Below are 21006 nucleotides of genomic sequence, written 5' to 3' on the forward strand. Positions count from 1 at the left end.
GAGTAGTGCTGAGGAACAGCTGTATGGTTACCTATGGCAAAGAGACATCTTTAAATGTTTTGAGTGTTGACTCAGAATTTGTAAAAAGAGGTCTAAACAAACCTTCATACTTAAAGTTCTGCCTGAAAATACTCCGGGCCTTATATTTATTTTTTTGAATAATGATAGTAGTAAGAGTCCATTATATAATCACAAGAAAATTAAAACTCTCCAGGGCATGATCTTAGCTGTGTAATTAACTGGGGTGGTTAAAAGTACAAAGTAAACCTGAAGCAAAATTTGTACCAGAACCACACCTCATTATGTTTTGCTGCCTAAGTCTGTCATAAATAGAGATGTTTATTACACATCTGCCATTTAAAGTACGTATTACATGCAATGTTATATTTTATTTAGATTTAAAAATTTAAAAACACACGATGACAAGCTGTGTTACTATTAACACATGCCTCAGGGACCAGGGCTGCACATTCTAATTGTGCCTTAGGTTGTATTACAATTCAACCACTCCAGAGTTAGAAATCGTTTACAGAAGTATATTGTGTAATTAGTGTGCCTGATTTCAGTCCATGGAGTTTCCCTGGTGTGAAAGAACAATCAAGCCCTCTATATCCATTCACATTTATTAGACCAAACTTTGTAGTCTGTCCTTAGAGCACCACTCCCTCCTCTGCTTTCAACAGCAAATGGCACTAAAATCTCCAGAGCTTCCCAAAGGAAAAGTGGTTATTTTCTTTCCTTGTGATTATTATTTTTTTCTTTTTTTTTCTTCACAGCAGAACCGATTCTGTACTGACTCAAATGTATGGGCAGAAAGGGCAAGAGATGGTGTGCCAGTTATATACTTCTCAATTCTCTCTTCAGGTTTACTTAAAAACCAGACTGCCCTCCTGGACTAGCTGCAGGGCTGGCTTTGAAGAAATCTTTCAAATAAAAGTTTTTTACGGAAAATCATCTTGTCTGGGATTTGCAGGGAAGGAAGGCCCTCTGTGTGCATTCAGGTTATTACCAGCAGATTGTAAGTGATTCACCTGACCAGTGATGAAACACAAGTTTTGTTTTGTTTTGTTTTTGTTTTTGTTTTTGTTTTTGTTTTGCTTTGTTTTGTTTTGTTTTTGATGCAAGAACCTTGATGAAGAAAAATGCCACCTCCTAGGCAGCTTTTCTTTGTAAGCTGGTTATCAAAAGTCAGTGCCTATCACTATTTCCTAGCATTCAGATCTTCTTTGTTGCATGTTAAGGTAGCACACATTTAGAATATCCTATATAATGAGGTTATGTATCTGCATAATGAACAGTTTATGTTGTGATCTTATGGACAGTGTTACTCAGACCACTGGCATAAGAATTTAACCTCTACTACCAGCCCTACCAGAGTTTCCTGTAGCATTTCGTAGTATGTATCACCTGGCAGTCCTGACTGGTTTCTAAAAACCTAAAGTAAAAAATAGGAATGCTCGAGAATGAGTCAGGTCCATCCCTTCAGACCAAACCCAGGGAACTGTGATGTCCACTGCCACCTTCAGCACCCAGCTGTTGTCTGACGAGCCTTTCCAAATGTAGTCTTTGCCTGGTTGTTCAATCTGCAAGACCTAGCAAGATGGGAGGAGCCGAGGTGTTAGCCATTCACAAAGCCTGTCCAGCTCTATGCTTCTCCTCATCAAATGTAAGCAGCAAAATGTCTCACATTCCTCAATTCCACAAAAAATCCAGATCTGTACATAAAGTAACTGTCCAAAACTGAACCCAAGACACTGCAATGCAGCTCCGCTAGAAAGGGATGCACTTAAAAGAATTTCTATATCAGCAATATGCTCCACCAAGGAGGCCTCTGTTGTCAGCTTGTTCACTTAGTTGAGGAACTTGGGGTCACTTCAGACACCAAAATCACTCCCGCAGAAGAAAAAGATTAAAGGGCTATCTGAGCTCACCAGAAGATCCCAGTCCTTCCTATCAGATTCGGTCCTTGGTTATCCATCTGCACAAGAATCCCAGGAGCAGTTATTGCTTAGCATCACATTCCATGCACTGAGAAAGCTCCATTTGATTAAAAAGTAAGACATAACACATAAATGGCTGGCTATCCATCAACAGTGGTCTACCACTGCTCTGCAGCATTGATCCCTATTACATGACACATTACTTCTTACCCTCTGTGTCCAGGTGGCCTGTGTTGAGTAAGAGCACATCTTTGGCTCAGGAACTCCCTGCTGCAAATCACTGGAAGCTAAGTATCACAAAATATGTGCCCTGCTCTCATACACTTCCATAGACTTTACCCACTATTGCAAACAGTTTTTTGGCTAGGTGGAACTTGGTGTGACCCAACAAAGATGCTGTTATGCTCTTGGACCTTGGTTTGACCCAATAAGAATGCTCTTACAGTCACACACACTAGCAGTAACAGATAAACTATTGCTTAGAGAAATCTAGGTTGCAATTTCCATGTTTACTTACTGTTAGCAGCATGAGGAAGGTGCTAAACAGATACAGCTCTTCATTCCTATTCAGTTTAAATTTGCCACTTTATTGGCATGAACTTGGGAAGACTAGGCTATTCACCAACAGAAATTTTCGTTATCCCAAACAAATATTAGTAAAAACCTTTTTATCACATATTAGCACTTTCAATTTATCATCTATCCATTCATTTCATTTGTGCAACATTTTATTGTATTTAAATTGTTTTTGACTTAGCTGAAGTGGTAGCTGAAGTGGTATTCCCACATTACACATTTTATAAGAAAATCTATCTTGGAAATGCTTTAGCGATTTTTCTACTGATGTTATTTTTAATATTAACAACTATGATATCTTCCTAACAAAATTAGGTAAGCTATTTATCTGATTGCCTTCTCATGCCCTTTCTTCCATCACTCCTTTGCCCATGGTGCCTTCTGAACAAATTAGCAGGTTTCAGCCAACTTTGTCAAGGCACAGAGATCCCCAAAACAACTAAGTTCCTACAAGTTTCATGAATGTTCCAGCCAAGTAGAGGAGATAAAGATGAGATGCCTCCACCATCAGAAGCTCAGCAGTCCTCTTCCTACTTACTCTGCCACCAGCTCATTGAGTACCAGCTCAAGCTGGTCAGGTGAGGAGCACACACCGAGCTTGGAAGCAGACACCATAGCATATATTGTCTCTTCCTGATTTGATTGTCAGGGTCAGGGAGGGAGGTGGGTTAAATGACAGGTGTTAATGAGGGAGGGGAAAAAGGAATAGGGGACTGAAGAGGGAAGGGACTGGAGTTGCATCCAGGAGTTCTGAGAGAAAGGCATATCAAACATAACGTATAGGAATCTGTTTCATTTAAACCACTTACAAGAGAACTTGAGATTCATTTTTCATGCTTTTTTTTATTGCACTTACAAAATCTAGCTACTTGAATATGACAGGTATAACTGCCAGGCCTGATGGAAAGAAAAAAAATTTGCATTTTAACACATGAGGATTCTCCTAATATTTTCCAAAATAGCTTTTCCATGTTGCAGTTTGATACTGCTTGCACTCCAGTGGCAGATCCACGGTCTATTTCCATGCGATCAAATATATGTAACAACAAATACCTTACAGATTCTCAGCTCTCATGTGGACTAAAACTCTGCATTACCCAATAAATCAAAATGGATACCGGAAATTTAACATAGAGCCAGGCAGAGTATTTTTTATCCTACCCATTAAAGGATGATATTCCATATTTATGGGAAGATGAGAAATGTTTTGTTGTGGGTAGATGATGTTTACAGGAATTTTCCTTGAGTGTATTTGACTGCTTGAATTTGGTTCACTTTCTGTACAGAACAGCCAAAAGCAAGCCAGTTCAAGCAAGAACCAGTAAAATACACATCCTCCTTGTGTCTCTAAATGCAGTCTATAAAGATATGTATTTCAATGAAAATTTGCACTAAGTTTAAGAAACAGTCACTGTTTTTCTTCTTTGTCCTTAAAGACAAATGTTTAAAATTCCATGAGTCTAGTAACAAATGTTTTAAATACAAATATATAAATCACAGTCTCACAGATAAATATTATTTTATAACAGACTATCTCATATTTATTGAAGATTAAAATATAAGAACTGAGCAAGTAGTGACTCTATTTTGATTTCTTGTAAGTAAATCCCCAATGTCTAATTGTCAGACATCTGAATGTTGGCTTATTTCATGTGTGTTTGTCCTTTAAGATAGGATACAAATATATAAACATATAAGCATATTTATCCTGAATTCTCACTGTCTGACAGACTGAAGACTCTCACAAATGCATGAACTTCGTGTGAAATCAAAAACTTCAGATTGAACATTCATTCATTAATTAACATGACTAACAGATGGAATAACAGAGCTGTATGGGATATAATACTCTCCTTTTTCCAGAAGTCTACATCACTCAAACCAAGACAGCTTATCTTCATTCAGAATTCAGTACTTCATAGGCTAAGTACTTTGGCTAGGTATCAGCTGAGTAGGTGATTCTGTTCTTGTCAGTGGGGTCAGTCACATACCTAAAATTAAGCAGGAGATAATGTGCTTTTTGGACAGAACACAGAATATTCCAGATCCTTCCAGATTCTTGTCTGCAGGCTGAATATATTGAAACTTTGCACTTTGTTTTGTTGTATAGGGCTGCATGGATTTGAAAAGGTGGCATCAGTAGAGAAACTGATGAAACTAGGAAAAAACACTTGAAACTGGTCTCAGTTTTAATCCACAAGTGACCACCAAACTTTTTTTGCAGGGCTCTGCCACTACTGCTGTCAGCAGAAAAGATCAGCTGAAACCATTTTAGCTGAGAAGAAACATGCTGTTGGAAAGATATTTCTATTTCAACATCACCCCAATTACATTAGCATTTAGGGAAAGCTGAAAGGCTCCACTAATTTTGCAGGAATTTAGGTGTCTCTGAATTGAGACAGTGTGGGGAAGACTTCTTAGCAGTGGAATATATGGGAAAGGCAGTTTGCTTTTGATGTCATGATTTGATCATTTATTTTGCTCTGCGGGGAGGACAAGCTTCTCAGAATTGTATACTTTCAAGAGAAACACCTAGTAAGTTCTGCAAAATGGATGGCACACCACCAGCAATTATGTTAAGCCTATTCTTCTAAAGAAACAATCCATCAGTTTCAACTATACTCAAAAGAGAAGGTGGAGTCTCAAAAATAGCTAGGAAACTACAAGTAAATGAGAGGGATTAAAATGACTGTTCCAACAGAGGAAAAGCTGGGCAGAATTTAGGTGTAATATGTTAAATTTGACAGTAGCCCTTTAGCCAGTCAGTACAAATGAGTAACTGGCCATTCAGAGCACGCTGCAAAAATCCTTGGTCTGGTAAGGAAAGGCTTTTTTTTTTTTTTTTTTTTTTTTTTTTTTTTTTTTTTAAGCAAAAATAAAGGGAAATAAAGGATAACCAGACTAACTTCATTAGCTACTCATTGAACAAAACCTATGATTGCTCCAGATTTAGCTATCATTTTAAGACATTAGATAGCAAGTAGGTAGATATACAATACAGTAACAGCTAGAGTAGAAGAGTGTGGGAAACAATATGAATGAGACAAAATGTGATTCAAGCAATCACTGTTCATGGGAAGGAACTCCAGTTGTAGAAAGTGTACTTCTTGTTCACACTGGAAACAATAGAAAAATACATACAGAAGAGACATTTATTGGATGCAAGAAATATGATGTTGCAAAAACTAATAAAAAAGGAGATATTGAGAGTTTTTGAAATGCAATATTAGAGAAGCCAAACCACATTTACATAAACATTTCCTCTAAAGAAATTGTACAGTTTTTGAAATCTAAGATTTGTCTCCCGCACAAAGTAATCAAGCGTTCTCATGGATTTCCGCAGAAGAACACACTGGGACATGATGAATGAGTAGAGCATAGAAAATGGGTAGTCATACACAGCTGCAGAGTTACTGGCAGCTCTGCTCTGAGAGTCCAGTAGGTTCATCATGACAGTTCTCATTGTGGGATTATTATTAATACATATTCCCCTTTTCCAGCATTTCTATTTATTTCTGGAATGCTGCTTGCTTTCCTGAGGTGCTCTTTGGAAAGAAGATGCCTCAAATACAAGCAGGGAAATGGTAGCCCAAAGCTATATTATTTTGGATGTTCTTCTTCTCTGGGGTCATGCTTTGAAGGGAGAGGCATCTGGAGGAAGAACTAAGTCTTCTTCCTTCACTATAATGCCAAGGATTTGAGTAAAACAGTGAAACACATCCCTTAGATCAAACAATACTGCATCTCTCCTGACAGTTTAGACGAGGTGAATATCTTGGAGCCAAAATTTAAAGTTTTTTCTTAGTTCTTATTCATTCATACCTTGGGCAGAACTCCATTTGTTTCAACAGATTTGTGTGAGGAATAACCTCAGGATTTGGTTCTTAAAGGTAACCAAGTATCTTAAAGATTACCTGACGTGCAACTAAGATCCTTCAGGCCAAATGTATTCTTATGCTTCCCAAATTAACCATTCCAGGGTCTAAAGGAGGGATCACCATAAGTCTTGAAGCAAAAAAAAAAAAATGAAACGTTATTTAAGTCTGGGAACACTGTTTAAGGGCAACACTCTTCTGCTTTGATGTTCTAGAAAAAAATGTAAACAAAAGCTGTAATTTGTGAGGTTGGGGATTGATCAAGTTTTCAGAGTGCAAAATAGCCCTACAGGAATCTGGTGGAAGTATCTGAAATTACTATAGGGAAGAAATTTGATCTTGTTTTAAACGTAATTAAAGCCTTCTGCATCTCCACAAAAACCTCCAAAACCCTGGAGATCTCTGATGGTTTACCCTCTGGGGAGAACACACAGATATGAATTTTAATAGTGTCTTTTGGTAATGTGGTGGATAAAGACAAATTGATTACAGCAGTCTGGAAAAAAGCAGGTGATGCATTACCAGGGCCACTGGGTTCATGTTTTCCCAGACATGGTGAAGGCCACCCAGATCGTAAAAGAAAGTTGATATCTTTAAAACTTGAGTTCTATGATTTGGGGCTTGATATGGCTTTCTTGTTTCCGGATACACTGGATTGTATCAAAAGAAAAATAAGATGCAGGGTCCAAATTCTGTTCTCATGTACACAAAACGAAATCTAGGTTAAAACCCCTGATGTCAACAGATTTGCTCCAGATTTACACCCATACAACATGCAACAGAAGAGCGGTACTCTCGTTCTGACTACAGTGATGCATATCATCATTTATTATCTGAAGAGTAATGACAGAGAATGAAAGTCCAAGAAATATGAACTCTGAAAGAAGTGTTTCTACATGTTATCATGAAATACTGGATAGAACACTCAGAACACTCTATAGAAGTCCCTTATGAAGATACTTGTGCCTGGTGTCAATGGACATGGTTGTTAGAAATGTGTTAATTAGACAACACCAGCCATGCTCACTGATAGAACATAAAGTGAGTGTACTCTGATAACTGTAGGCTCCTTGCAGTCTGTTTCTTTCTAGCCCATTTGGATTTATACTGGGACAATTAGATATACATGTATGATTAGAAAAGACATTTCACTGACATGCATGAAAACTATAGCAGATGACAAGCCAGACAATTCTGCTATTGCTTAACTCTAGCTTTGACCATTGTCTAATTTTGTTGATTAATATTTGGTACATGTGGATATACACACACAAATGCAAGTATGCACATATGGATCAGATCAACATGTGATCTGCTTTCAGATCTAGCCATTTTTCAGTACTGGAGCTAGCCTGCAGCCTGTCACAGAGCTGTGCACTCGGCGTGCGGAAAAGCCTCACACACTTAATGCTCCATGATACTAGCTTAGGTGTGAAAAACAACATGGATCTAATCCAGAGACTAACTCTCCATACAGAGACATAGCCTTGGAAAGCTCTGCTCAGCAGCATCTATCTTAAAAAAAAAAAAAAAAAAAAAAAGTAAGGCACTGTAGCACCTGTGCTATGGGAAAGCCCACAACTTCTGTTTTTCCAGATGTGCAGGACTGTGCCTTATCAGGGCTAGGAATGAAGTATGAATGGAAAACACTGGCAGAATATCTTGCAAAATGTGGTCTACCACCCTCTTCTCTTAAAACAAGCGCAAAGAGAGAAATCCATTCTGTCTGCTGGGACCATTCGTAGTTCTAAGTTAATTTTTAAGTAGTCCTTGCCTAAAACTACAAAGAAGGCAGCAAGTTGAAATTTCTTAACCATTACAGCAAAGTCATGTTTGGCCCTAGACTTTCCCATAAAATCTCATTTATGTTTTGCAATGGCACAATGGCAACAAAAGGAATGGGGAAAGCCCATCTTCTCCCTTCTTCCAGTAGCCTTTAATCTGGTGGTTAAAGCACCCTGCAAGAAGGCAATTGCCTTGGGTGTGAGTCCCTACCTGCAGAACTGGGGGTTGACCTCGATCTCTTGTGTCTGAGGTGTGTGCTTCAACTGTTATACCACAGGTAAAATGGCCAAGCTACCAGAACCGGAGCCTCATTTCAGAAGGAGAACGAGCTGGGCTGAATTCCTGCTGGAAGGGATGTTGATAATCTCCTTCAACAACTGCCAGGCTGTAGTTGCAGAGTGAACGCATACAGTTCCTAAAGCATTGAATAAGATCCACTGAGGAGAAGATTTACAGATTTATCTCCATTTTTCAGATTTCTCAGCTGGCCAGTTCCAGGCGCTTACCAGCTGGTTTGGATCCCAGCTCTCCCCCTGCTGCAAAGGAAACCTAGGCATCTGGCGCAGAGCCCTGAGGAGCAGATGTCAGAACACTGGTGCTGCAAGAATTAACTTTAAGGCACCTAAGTCCTTGCTGAATCTGACCTGCATCTGTGAACCATTTCAAATACGAAACCAACAGTCTAAATTCTTTGGGTTTTTGTGGGGAGAGCAACACCTGCATACCTGAAAGAAAGTCTAAGTCACTTAATTTGCACTTACAACGGTGTGCTGGCTTAGCTGCCCTTGCCTGCAAGTGTCAGGTTGCAGGAGAATCTCGTCCTCTTCCTTTATCCACCCAAGGAACTTGGGATACAAACGGGCAGATACTTAATTTCATTTGCTTTGGGTATTTCCATGCAAGGTCTGAAATTACACAGGTCTGTAATGGGGATTTTACTTTTGAGTTACAGGTCAGTCATATCTTTATATATATCCTACTTCCTGGTCCAAATATGAGCTAACAAAATTCAGCGGGTATACTGGAAGTTAGTACTAATCTTTTGATCAAAATCTCATACTGTCGTATTTTTTTTTAAAATACTCTATTATGCAACGCTCATTCTGCATCAACTTTTTTTCCTTGATAAAATATACCAGAGCCACCCACCTCTAGAACAGCAGAATGGTAACATCTTGTAAAAAGAAACAGTGCTCAGTGATCAAGGAGGAAAAGGTATCTTCCTACACAACAGAGTGAGTCTTTGACTTGAGAAGTCAAACTGGGGGAGGAGACTCTTCTCTTAGGCAAATCCTAGAGAGGATTTTTGCTAGGCAAAAATTGTTTAGTAGCAGACAGCATTTCTCACAAACTCACAAGACCAGAACTTAAGGTCTTCAGAGAGTGACTGAAGTGAATCAAGACCAACTTAAATAATGTTGTGTCATAAGTTTGTTATGTATCATATGACTTTACAGGTAATTTTCAGTCTGGTAAAGTTTATTCACAGTGGTATAGTTAAAAATGTATAACAGCAAAATTAATAATAATAATTAAAATAAACAAATAAATAAAAATGGCCCCATGACTTAAAGGTGAAAGAATATGCATTCTCACAGACTTGTGAGAAAGAGCCTGGGAATTAATTTTTTTCCCTTTTTTCTTACTTTGTTTTTGAGAAGAAACATTGATGACTTTCTCCTGCACCCATTCCAGCCCTGGATAGCTGAACATGTTACAGAGCTATGCATAACATGCTAGCATCTAGACTGCCGTTGTTCATCAGTGTTGTCAGAAGCACTGACAGAAAGTGCCACACAATGGCTTTGAAAAATGCAGGAACTAACTAAAGAGCACTGATATCAATGTGGAATACAATGATCAGACAACTGTTGTGTTTAGTCTGATATCCTGTCTCCAGGAATGTCTGCAATCGACGAGAAATCATGAAACCAAACAGAAGGAAGCTATAGGTCATTCTACTGGCATATAATGCTGCCTGTGCTCAATTAAGTATTTAGACCAGCCACTAATAACTTCCTTCAGAGTGAGTTCAGCTTCATGAGCTGAGGGTTTGTCTCCCTACAGTTCTTATTCTTTGTTTACTTTTAAAAACTGAATGTATATGGTTATAACAATCTAGTTGCTTTCTTTATGCTTCCTAAGTTCTTGGTCTGAAACTTTGAGCAATCGGTTCCTTAGCTAACTGTTTACTGTGTTAAGTTGTATTTTGCTCCCTTTGCAGCTGTGAGTGACCTTCAATTATATCGAGAGACTAAGCAAAGCATCCTATTTGTCTTCCCTGCCTTCTTCACTATTGTACACAGCTTGTAAAAAGGCACACAATAAACAGTCCCTATCTTGCCCTGTTCTTTGGCTGAATCTCTCATGTGACAGATGTTCCAATGTATTACCCATCTATGCCCTGCTTGCTTGCTTTTACAGCCCAGAGCTCAGTTTTGATTGACATAGCTGTTGCTTTGACTAGGTACAATAAAGAAAAAAGGCACATAGCTATAATTACCCATTGCTCTTTTTAAAAATGTGACCAGCTTTCAAAAGCTATCCAACAGTGTGAGAAACTCACTGACGTAACGGCATTGCTGCCAGAAAACTAACAAGAGCAAAATGAGTCAACAGAGAGCATTCATGAACTACAAGAGAGAGAACCAGAGACCTGTCTTCGAAGACAGCAGCAGAAATAATACAATTCTCTAGTATGTTTTTCATGTGATGAACTAGCTGTTCCAAAAGCCAGTATGCTTTCATAGGCTGCCAAACTGACTGAAGGAAACATCCAGTCAAAGCCTGTAACTTAGGACCAGTTTTCCAATTGCTTGGGCAGTTTCCGACTTGTACAGGTAGCAGTAAAGAGAAGTGGATTCATATTTCACAGAGCTCAGGTTAAATCCAAACATTGGTGAGGGTCTCCTGGGAATTCTTTCTGGGGTTTGCATATGCTTTTTTTTTTTTTTTTTTTTTTTTTCCTCTGACAATCCTGGCTATAATCTGCAAGGAGTTCTTTGTTTGCTCCCTGTGGAAATTTTTGACTGGTTTATGTTTACAAAATCAAAATCAGAATCAGTGAAGAGAGACAGGGAAAGCATGAAAACTGATGTAGAGCAAAGCAAACAGTGAAGTACCAACCTTTGTTGATACCAACAAAACCTTACCCATTAGCCTTTGTTTACTCTCCCCATGTAGCGTGTGCTCTGTCTTCTCTCATTTTTTACAATCTAACAGATGAGTTAACTGAGAGGATCTATCTCTATAAAATAGAGAATCCATTTTAGTAGGTTGACTGAGTTAGTTGGCTGGTCCTCCCATTGGAGCAATTTGCTAACAGCAGGAGTGTATCCAGCAAAATGTAGTTCTTCACACAGACCTCCCAAGTTGTCCCATCTCTCCATCAGAGAAACTTTTGTGGGGCCTGGGGAAGGGAGAGTCCTTCTGTGAAAATAAAAATAAAAATGCCATGTCTAGGTGGAACCCTGGAAAAATTCCACAGAAGAAAATCTCATTATGAAACCTTTCCCTACAGAACTGTATGGCTAATCTGAAATACTAAAGAGGAAGAGAGAATGTTAGAGCGGAAGGAAGAGAGGCTTGGAGTAAAGAAGATCTGGACTCTTTTCCTTGCTCTTGATCAGGCTTTCTAGGAGATGTTGGGTGAGAGACATAGCTGTTGTGCCTTGCTTTCCCCTCAGAAAATAAAAATTGACTCATGCTGCTGTTGTCCCTTCCAGAACCACTGGAGAGATTATTTATCAGGCTTCATAAGATCTTGTAAGGAGGAACCATGTATTTTTTGACTAACACAGTAAGTGTGGCATACACTTCAAATGGCTAGTGCAAAACACAGGGTGAAGATTAACCTGAAAGCTTAACCCTAACAGACTTATTCCACATGAGGTGCAGTGTTCTACTCTGAGATGTTTTTCTGTCTGCATATTTTCTTTAACATACCTACACTATAAAATCTATCCTAGATCACCTGACTGAGCTATTCATTGGCAGGAACTCACAGTGTTTTTGGCTGGCAATTGTTTTGAAGGTTTCTAAACCTGGGTAGTTCCCCAAAGAATTCCACTCACTTTAGTCAGTCCTTAAAGCTAGCAAGAGAGGAGATATACAAAGGCAGTTTTGATGCTATTAAAACAGTTATATTGGGTCTCACATCTGACTTGGCTTTCAGAACAATAAAATGGCTTATATGGGGATAGGGAGAAGAGTAACTTACAAGTGCAAGTTACACACCTGGACTACTAAGATGTTTCTGCCTGTGTTCCCTAATACCTGTTTTCTGTCTCCAAAAACGCACATAGGAGTATTTGCAGACTGAGGATATGTTACAATCTCCCATCAGTTATATAAGTGGGACTGAAAAATACCAGGTTCTCACTATTCCTTTTCTCTAATGCCTGTTTCAATAGAGATATGAAGTCTGGGAGTAATGCATGACTTCATGCATTTTTTTTCCAGAAGTAATGATAAAGATGTGACATGAAAGACCAGCCCAAACCCGGTCTTTGAACTGGAAGATGAACCAGATAACATAGATACGTATTTTCCAATTCATTTATATTTGTGCTTGCAAACTTTTGGCTGTGCAAGCATTCCCTTAAGTTCCCAAGTGCCCATACAACTGAAAACCTCAGAGACACAACCCAAAGTGTGGGCAAGTTTTCAAGAACAAAAGGAACGGGAAAGCAGCAGCCTCTTTGGCTCTGAAGTTGTAGAGCACCTGTGGATCAACATTTATGGTTACAAGCAACCTTTTAATTCATTTTGCTTTATATTTAAGAAAAAAAAAACATTTGCATACAGACTTGCCAGGAGGTATGTTAGTCAAAATGTATTGCACTCCCCTAGAAAGAGCCAGGGAGGGAGAATATGAACTGCAACATTCCCTGGGCTTCTGCAATATTGCAGCTGCTCTCAATTAAAGTGAGCAGTGGTTTCTAGGGACCGTATCTATGGTATTTATCTTCCAACAATTTTTTATTATTTTGCAATGATTTCATGAATTGCAATTGTAGCTTAATAAAGGGGTGTTACAGTAGTGACCATATTGTCTGCATATTTCTTCCGTTGAGAATCCCAATACACATTATGTTACTGTCAGAGATTTAAGGTATAGCTATCTATAAAGTACCGGAATATGAAGAAGGGTTAAGTAGTGAAATGCTTCTTAAAAATACATATGCACTAAGTCCAGAGAAATTACCCTCTGTTGAGGAACAAAAGAGAGAAAACTTACATGCTCTAAGGAGCCTGAAGAAAGATACTGGCAAACCACTGTCACTACATCAGGCACAGTAGAAAATGTTTGACACAGACAAAACTTTGTATTCAAAACCCTAAGTAACTGATAGGGTTTCATCCTGCTGCATTATTCTTTCTGTATTCCTTTCTTCTGAAATTGATGGGAGACTTCTATGCTACTCAGTGACCTGCTTGGGCATTATCATGCAAGAGTTAAAAAGGGACATTCTGCTTGTGCAGGATGAAATACACTAATCAGTTCTAATTCCACTCTGAGTGGCTCCAAAAAGGAGATCTGTTCATATTCGTGTATTTTCTATTTGTCACTTGAAATCACTCATCAAGGCATCTGGTAAACTGTCAGAAGACCTGTTATAGCATGTCTCAGCTTTGGGCTTCTTCTCCAACTCTGAATGTTTATTTTGTTGTTGTTTTGTTGTTGTTGTTGTTTTTTACTTTTTTTTTTTTAACTTTTACTGACTCTGTGTGAAAAGGATGTCCAGAGTCAAAATTTGACCAATAAGACTTTTGAAAAACACCGTGCTATCTTGTTTTGCATAGCTATAAAGACAAGTGCTAGTCTAGAAACATTTTCCTCAATATAAATTACCCATCATATTTGATCAGAAGACAGTGTAGTAGACATGCCCATATAATCAGGCCTTCCCATTCATGAATTGTTGAAAACACTCTCTTTTCACATAACAGCCACTACAGAAAAAATGGTAGTGACCATAGGTTGCCAGTGGATGTGGATGAGAGTGCTCTTTCTAAACCTAGATAATTATTGCTGGCCAACTTCATATGAAAAAGTTCATTCTTTAAATGTGTATGTTGCATTATTCCATATTAATGTCAACATAACAACTTCTAATTACAGCACAGCATATCGTAGTTGCTCCTGTGCTGTATGTAGGTAGCCAAAACATTTTAGAAGATGAAGTAGTTCAAAATCTTGAGGTCTCTTCCAACCTAGATAATTCTGTGATTCTGTGAAAATCTCTATATTCCAGAGAAAAGGCCAAGCAGGAGAAACAGGGAAAGCAGTAGTCTGTGTCCATGTCCATTTTTCTTATAACTACTTCATATGCTTGCATCCAACCCTTCTTAACATTAACACCAACCTTGATGATGCAGTAGACTACTCAGCTGATGTTGCATAAGAAAAGTATAGGAGTCTCCCAAGCAACAAAAGTAGTGAAAAAAAAGGAAAAAAAAAAAAAAAGAAAACATAAATTTGTGTCAACAGATGTGTTTACCACTAATGATCATGAAGCTATGATACTGTTTTAATTACCCAGACTTCTCTTTATTATGATGGCCCCATAAAATGCTGACTAAATAAAAATAACAGCAGTATATATAAGATGGGAAGCAGATGGCTGAGATTTTTGAACTAGAAGCCATTGCTGGAAAAGAATGATTGCTTTTGAGTCAGTCGCCTATTTGGCTAGATACGTTCTTTTAAAATGTTTTACTACATGATTAGAAGGTTTGAAAGATTTGAACGCCTGAGGAGTGTGCTAACAGATACAGAAACATGAAAGAGTGACTTCCCTTTAAAAATGCTAGCCCAGATGTGGTCCACTACTAGAAGGAGCAGAGGAGGGCAAAGCAAACCCAGGCAGGGTCTTGCATGCTTTCTAATACAACAGAACAAAGTTTTGTACTAACAAGTCCTGATGAACTCTTGAAGTACCCTTATGAACATAGTCTTAACAATAGCTACCATGAATGTAGACTTTTTTATTATGTTCATTTTGGCTCCCTCAGATCTCCACACTGTCTAGCTCTCCAGCTGGACTTTCTAACTCCTGCAAGATGGCTCCATGATTCCCAGCTCCCTAGTTGTACAGTACAACAACTGAAACACACAATAAAATCAGTTATTGTTGTGAGAAAAGCTAAAAAAAAAAAAAAAAAAAAAAAAGCATGACATGCTCTTCAGCTGCAAGACCATCTGCAGAACTGCAGAACTCTGTGGACAAGATGAACGTAGCAGTTTACCTCTTTAAGTGCTACTATTAGGGTCTACTTCCTGACTCAGGCAAACAGTACTGTCTGACACCATGAACATATCAATATTTTGGCTAGAAATAACAATTATAGATGAAAGAGAAAAACAAGAAAAGGAATTAAAAAAGATGAAGACACAATTCTTGGCATCTCCTTTGAAAGTGGGATTGGAATTCCATGGATGCCAAATTGCTGGGAACCTTTTATAAAAGAAAATAAAATCTCCATGACAGAAGAAAGTGAAGTGTGGTGGCAGTCAAAAACACTCTCTGTGAAGTCTCTCCACAAACATACTATGGGATTAGAGCTCCACTGGCTTTAAAAAAAAAAAAAAAGGAAGAAGCCCATCAGAACAGTTACTTTTCATTAGCCCATGGATTCTTGCAAAAAATCACAACTCACTGTCCTGGCTTTGGCTGGCATGGAGTTAATTTTCTTCCTAGTAGCTGGTATGGTGCTGTGTTTTGGATTCAGGATGAGAGTAGTGCTGATAACGCACTGTTGTTTAAGTTCTTGCAGAGCTTGCACAGAGCCAAGGACTTTTCAGTTTCTCGTGCTGCCCTGCTAGAGAGGAGGCTGGGGGTGCACAGGGAGCTAGAAGGGGACACAGCCAGAACAGGACCCAGGCTGACCAAGGGATGTCCCACACGATATGGTGTTGTGCAGTCCATGCTGAACAATAAAACTGGTGAGTTGTCTGGGGGGGCTGCTGTTGCTTGGGGACTGGCTGGGCATCAGTCGGCTGGAGGTGAGCAATTGTATTCTACATCACTTTTTTTTTTTTTTTAATTATTTTATTTGTTTTCTTTCTTTCTTATTAAACTGCCTTTCTCTTACCCAGCAAGTTCTCACACTTGTACCTTTTTTGGTTCTCTCCCCCATCCCACCGCAGGGGAGTGAGCGATCGGTGCTGAGCTGCCTGCCGGGCTGAACCACAGCAGTCCTTTTGGCGAGCAACGCGGGGCTCCAGCGGTTGAGATAACGACAGATCTGACTGGAGTGTGTTAGAGGGAACAGATTGATTTATCATTTGTTGTAATTATTATATTAGTTTAAGAGTTGCTGGTCACAATGCTGATGAATTTGTTTGCAGAGTTGTTTTATGCTATGCCTCTGTTGCTGTATGTGCTCCCCGATTTGCTGTTTATCACCTTTGAGGGCAGGTTAAGCATTGCTTTTAATTTTGTCTCTTTGCTGTACTGTGTAACACTTGCTTATGATATGATAGGAGCACTAGATTTGAGCCTAATCTGGTATCTGCATTCCACATGGCTGTCACCCTTGTACTTCAGGAACTATCTCTTGGAAGCTATTGATTATACTCGTCACCTCTTCTCCCCCGAGACCCAACCTCTGGAGGAGACAAGGAGTAGCACCTTCCCTTCCTCCTTCAATCCAGTTACAATAGCTCTTGGGTGTTGGGCAACCAGCATGTTCCTATTGCTATGTCTCGATGTGTTTCTGTTCTTTGATAATGATGAACAACTATTTCAGAATACAACCCACAGGTCTGCCCCGACACAGGATAGTTATGAGTGGCAGGGAGAGTGGGAGGATATGGGCAGGTTTCTAGAGCAGTTGGCACCTCCAGTGCTTTGGAAATTCACCCCTGAACAACTGCAAAACCCTAAAAAACTGGCAGAATGCTTGAAAAAGGGGTGTTGTTGCCCTGGCTTTTCCAGACAGACACAAATCGCAGCCACATGCTGGGGCCTGGCCTATGCCTACCGAGGTGCATTAACTGCTATTCAGTACCCTCCAAGGGAAGAGGTTGTCTCTGGATCTGACAACAAAATGACAGACACTCCCACAACAAGCACTGTGGCTAATCCAGCCCCTATGGCAGGTGCTGCAGCTAATCCAGCTCCTGCAGCTGCTGCAGCTAATCCAGCCCCTGGAGCTGCTGCAGCTAATCCAGCTCCTGCAGCTGCTGCAGCTAATCCAGCTCCTGGAGCTGCTGCAGCTAATCCAGCTCCTGCAGCTGCTGCAGCTAATCCAGCTCCTGCAGCTGCTGCAGCTAATCCAGCTCCTGGAGCTGCTGCAGCTAATCCAGCTCCTGCAGCTGCTGCAGCTAATCCAGCTCCTGCAGCTGCTGCAGCTAATCCAGCTCCTGGAGCTGCTGCAGCTAATCCAGCTCCTGCAGCAAACGCTGTGGCTAAAGCAGAGAGACAGATCTCTGTGGTATCACTTATCCCCAGAGTCAGGGAGAAACAACAGCAGGAGGAGTCAGCTCAGTTAGTAAGGAACGAAGCAGCTTCTCCTAAACAAGAACAGGAGAAAGGATCAGAAGAGAAAAGCTGCTCTAAAGCAGAGCAATGGGAAGAACAGGAGGGGGATGAGACAGAAATAAGTGAGTCAGAAAATACCCAATACCTATCCCTGCGTGATCTACAATATATCCGAGAAGACTTCAGGCATTTTCCAGGCGAGCACATTGTCACCTGGCTGCTCCGATGCTGGGACGCTGGGGCTGGTAGATACAGACTGACAGGCAAGGAAGCCCAGCAGCTGGGATTCCTCACTAGGCACTGGGGCATTGACAGGATGATTAGAAAAGGGGAACAGGCCTCCACCCTCTGGAGGCGACTCCTGTCAGCTGTGAAGGAAAGGTATCCCTTCAAGGAAGACCTTGTATGTCAGCTAGGCAAGTGGACCACCATGGAGAGGGGAATCCAGTACCTGAGGGAATTAGCTGTGCTGGAGGTGGTCTATAGTGACCTGGACAATGGGCAGCTACCTGCAGATCCAGATAAGGTCCAGTGCACGCGGGCCATGTGGTTGAACTTTGTACGGAGCGCACCACCGTTTCATGCCAAAGCGCTGGCACTCATGAACTGGAAAAGCAGAGAGGCACCAGTGGTGGACACCTTGGTCTGGAAACTCCAGCAATACCAAGAAAATCTCTCTTTTTCCTTTTCTGGTCAGAGTATGAATTACTAGTTTTTGTAAATGCAAACCAGAAGACCTGTCATTAGGATCAGAAGTAAGATCAGACTTTCTACTCTGTCTGGGGAACTTCCCAATAGAAATAGAGCCATAATTTTCCTAGAAGAATTCCTTTGGTCTATTGTTTTTTCTTGCAAATCATGTACCCAGGCTTCTAGGTTCAAGGTAGATTTACGATCCCAATTCCTCCTATCTTCCCAGCGGTCATGCAGATAAAGGCACAGGGTGGCACGTGATGTGTACCCACAATATCCTCTCTCTTGAGCAGAAGCAAATATACCCTATGTCCCATGCCACCAGCTGGAACACTATCCTTGGCCTTGAAAAGCAAGTCTTCTGGTGACATGGCATCCTAGAAAGAATTGAATCAGACATCAGGACTTATTTCTGAAAAAAACTCACAGACATCTGGGCCAAAGTGTATGGCATTAACTGGGTTTAACATATCCCCTAACATCTACTGGCCTCCAGGAAGACTGAATGATACAAAGAACACACTGAGAGCAATAGGTGCTGGGATTCAAGCTTTGGGATACACATTTAGCAAAAGCTACTCTGTTAGTTATCACTACAGGATCTACCTGCCAATAGATCTGGCCCTGCCCAGTCAAAACTCTTGCATACTATAGAAAGGGACAAAGTTCCTGTAGTGTGTAAAAAAATATGCTGGGGAAGACAGCCTGGGTAATTCCTGCCTCAGGCAAAGGCAAACCCATCTGTGAGATGGCTTTTGCTCAAAGACATGGGTGTGCTTGGTGGGTAATGTGGGAGGATGGGGAACTCTGATGTATACCTTAAGAGGATTTGATCTTGGGTGAAAACAGCCCGTGATTTGAATTGTGTGATGCTACTTGTTACACGATGTTGTATGTCACCACTGTTACAGCTGCTACATGTCATGTCCATGGTATTTCAGTAAGAATTACCCATACTAATGAAGAGTGAATCTTGTAAGGAACCGGACAAGTGCAGCAGTGATGGAATCAGGGAAGTGCAACGGTGATGTGACCAGAGCAGGCTTCATCACGCAGCAATCCAACACCACACACCGTCTCTCCTGTCCTGAAGGACTGTTATGACAGATGAAGACCAAAGTCATGGACTAAATGAACTCAGTAGACATTTTAAAGGGTTAGCACATAAACTAAGGGAATGATAACCATGTGTATATAGCAAAGAAAGTGAAGAGTAGTGGTGATTAATGAGGAGTTGTTGGAAAGTATGGGACTTGAGCATGAAGTAGATGGTTTGGAATAAGGGGTGTATATAGTCCTGGTTTTGGTTCTGATAGAGTTATTTTTCTTTATAGTAGCTGGTATAGTGCTGTGTTTTGGATTTAGGATGAGAATAATGTTGATAACACACTGATATTTTAGTTGTTGCAGAGCAGTGCTTGCACTAAGCTGAGGACTATTATGGTTCTCATGCTGCCCTGCCAGTGAGGGGGCTGGGGGTGCAGCAAAAGCTGGGAGGGGACACAGCCAGGACAGCTGGCCCAAACTGGCCAAAGGGATGTCCCATACCGTATGATGACATGCTCAGCAATAAAAGCTGGGGGCGTTGGCCAGGGGGCTGCTGTTGCTTGGGGACTGGCTGGGCATCGGTCAGCTGGCAGTGAACAATTGCACTGTGTATCACTTGTTTTTATTATTATTAATCTTTTTTTCTTTTTCTTTCTTTCTTTCTTATTAAACTGCATATATCTCAACCCACAACTCTCACTTTTTTTTTTTTTTCTCTCAAACATCACACTGGGCTGGAGGGAAAGCAGCTTTGTGGCACTCAGCTACCTGCCATGCTAAGCCAGAACTCACCTAACCAAAGGTACATACCTACAATGTGGAAGCATAACTGATGTAATAGTTGGGAACACTTTACTGGTCAGTGGAGAGAAAGAAGGTATTTATCACCCTGTTCTAAAGGAAGCAGCACAAGTAACATTGAGGAATTGTGCTGTATCTTTCTCTCCCAAAAAGGAGCCTGGGATGACTCTCAGTTGTAGAGGGCCCTACTACAGGCCTAACAAAATATGTGAGATGAATCCCAACCCTGGGCTTAATACAAGTGCCAAGTGGTGATACAGTAAACAGAGAGCAACAGGTAAGGCTGCTAATGAGTTTTCCTGTTGAAATAACACTCTTTTAAGATTGTGGTTTCGATACAAGTACTAAAATTGAGTTAAGTACCATTTTTCACTCTGATATGGACTTTTAAAGCACCAGCATCAGACCCCAACTTCAAACCCTTGCTAGCAGGTACTAAACATACTCTAATGTGGGTGAGAGACAGGCAAGAACAAGTCTGTCTCATGGAAGTTCAACAGTTTTCAGGGCAGTGCCTGCACCAGGGTAACAAAACAAAGAATAAACTGTGTTGAGCTCTTGGAGAGAGCACAACTTTCTATCAACGGGGGCAATCTTCTAGCACTCTCAAAAAGGGGGCAAGAGAAAAGCCTCCCTAAACAAACCAGGTTTTGGCAAACCCAGCTCAGGACAAAGAGAAGCCAACCAAGAACTTTCATAACATGAGAGCAACATGAGAGCATAACATAAGGAGAAGTTGCCTTTGCAAGGCAACAACTCATGAGGTTTGTAGGAAACTGGCCTGGGAAGGTGTTGGCATGA

General features: G+C 40.4%; 1 long non-coding RNA gene across 1 annotated transcript; it reads left to right on the forward strand.

Annotated features, from left to right (window-relative positions):
* The first annotated feature begins 15900 nt into the window (after window positions 1–15900).
* Window positions 15901–20090, forward strand: LOC137849551 (uncharacterized). The gene is made up of 3 exons (XR_011091950.1): window positions 15901–16124; window positions 16329–17282; window positions 17526–20090. It is a non-coding gene; the product is annotated as an uncharacterized lncRNA (long non-coding RNA).
* Window positions 20091–21006: the final 916 nt, after the last annotated feature.

Source organism: Anas acuta, chromosome 1 (genome assembly GCF_963932015.1).
Source record: "Anas acuta chromosome 1, bAnaAcu1.1, whole genome shotgun sequence".
Classification (NCBI taxonomy): Eukaryota; Metazoa; Chordata; class Aves; order Anseriformes; family Anatidae; genus Anas; species Anas acuta.